This window comes from Silene latifolia, chromosome Y, assembly GCF_048544455.1.
Source record: "Silene latifolia isolate original U9 population chromosome Y, ASM4854445v1, whole genome shotgun sequence".
Taxonomy (NCBI): domain Eukaryota; kingdom Viridiplantae; phylum Streptophyta; class Magnoliopsida; order Caryophyllales; family Caryophyllaceae; genus Silene; species Silene latifolia.
The window spans coordinates 15,250,790-15,253,243 of NC_133538.1; positions in this window are offsets into that span (position 1 = coordinate 15,250,790).

Here is a 2,454-nt window from a genome sequence, read left to right on the forward strand (position 1 = left end):
TCCACGCACGCATATCAAAAACACGTTATAGTCCGATCATCATCGGGTGGTTTTCGGAAGGTGCAGATACTGGGTATCTACACGCTCCCTACCATTGATAATGGGACTTTTGAGATGAAGCCTTCTTATATAAGCCTAGTAGAGAGAATTCTATTTGGAGGAAAAGCTGGAGAGGACCCCGCCAAGCACATGGAGAAATTTGTCACCTATTGTTGTTCTATTCCTTTGACAGCTGGGGTGACTCAGGATGAAGTCAAACAAACTCTTTTTCCTTTCTCTCTGAGAGATGATGCAGCAGAGTGGCTACGTGATTTGGATATGGAGACCGATGCAATCACTAACTGGATTTCATTAGCTCTTGCATTCTACAAGAGGTATTTTCCACCGCAGAAAACTAATGCCCTTAAAAGTCAGATTAAGAGTTTTGAAACAAGGTCCCACCGAAGATTTTAATTATGCTTGGGTTCGTTTGAAACGGCTAGTTCGATCCGTCCCTCACCATGGTTTCCAGATTTGGTTCCTTTGCAACCAGTTTAACAACGGGTTGTATGACGAACACAGAGCATTACTTGATTCTGCTGCTAATGGGAGATTCCACGATAATACTAATGACGGTAATGCTTGGAAGTTTATTGATCAGATAGTTACTCACACTGCTGAGTATGGTAACCCCAGAGGTAGTAAGAGAGGAAGTGGTTCAGACAACGCTATTACGGCACAGCTGGAGGCCTTAATGGCTCAAATAGCCGAATTGAAGACATCTCAGTCTTTGGGTAATAAGCAAGAAATAGTCCATATGGTTCAACAAGAGGTGTCATGTGAGAGATGTGGGATAAATGGCCACACTACGGCCAAGTGCATGAGTACCATTGAACAATCAGTCTTTCATGCAAGGTACTCCTTATTCTAACTTCTTCCCTGAAAGGAGTCAGAATGTATTTACTCAAGCCCCACCACATAATGCTTATATTATTCCTCCAAATCGTGGTTGCAACCACAATGAAATTTTGTTGGTCAAAATCAAGGAGGTTTTCTACAGATGTAACCTCCTCCTCAAGCTCCAAGTAATGAGATGGCAGAGATGAAGGATCTATTGCAACAAAGTTTGATGATTAAACAAAAGCAAACAGCTCAGATTTCCGAACTCATGGCACACAACAATATGTTGGATACTCAAGTTGCTCAAATGGCGACTCAAAATCCTTCAAAACTGTCCGACAATCTTCCTCCTCAAGGTAAACAAGCACATGAACAATTTAATGCTATTTCTTTGAGGAGCGGTACTACTTATTAAGGTCCGGATGTGCCCATTGATGAAGAGGAAGTCCCTTACACGCATCCTAAGGGATTGGGTAATCTCGAGCTAAGTGATGACGAAAAAAAATTAAGCGAAGATCAAACACGGGATAAACAAAAAGACGAAAAGAAGAGGAATAGCTTAGTTTCTCGATCGAGTAAGCATGGGATTGGTCGAGGAACCTGCGTGCTCGATCGAGTACAACACGGGCTCGATCGAGGCACCCCCCTCCAGTTGACAAATTTTCGTGTATTTCAGCTACAGCATTGGAAGAAAATAGGATCCTCGATCGAGTGACTACTGGACTCGATCGAGTACACCCTGTTGGTGACGATAATGCTTCCAAAAGTACTTCTAAAGCTAAAGAGGCCGAGCCAATTAAAATTCAACTAACTTTTCCTCAACGATTGCAGAAATCTTAGCTCGAACAACAGTTCGAGGGATTCATTGAGGTAGTGAAGAATCTTCAAGTGAGTGTGCCGTTTACTGAATTGGTCACTCAAGTGCTGGCGTATGCTAAATTTTTGAAAGAGATCTTATCAAAGAAGCGGACTTTTGATGAAGTTGAGACGGTGGCAATCACTCAGGAGTGCGCGGCCGCATTGCAAGCTAACTCACCACCGAAACTAAAGGATCCAGGGAATTTTTCTATTCCTTGTCATATTGGTAGTACAGCTATTGATAATTCCCTTTGTGATTTAGGGGCTAGTGTTGTAGGGAAATATCCGTAAAATTCCCTTAAATTTTGGGACTATAACGCAATTTTAACATGTGATTATTGTCATAAACGAAAAATACAAGAGAAACGATAAAGGTATAAGAATCAACCTCGGGTCCTTTGTGAAAACGGCCTAAGAACAGAAATCAATATAGATTTCCTCCTAATCGTTGCACCCAAGACCGTCTGAGACTATGCCCCTTGTGCTAGAAATGCTCTCTAATTGCCTTGCATTATTGAGAGAGCTTTTGTGAGATTTTTCGATGAGAGATCTAGTATTTCAGAGAAGAGAGCTCCAAAACCCTAATTTTTGTGCAAATGACAAAGATTAGGTCAAAAGGAGAGAGAGCCTCTCCTTTTGTTCACTCGGTCCAAACCGTGAGCAAGGGGAGGGAGTGGGCTTTCACTTCCTCCTTATTTTTTAACTCTTGGTCCGACT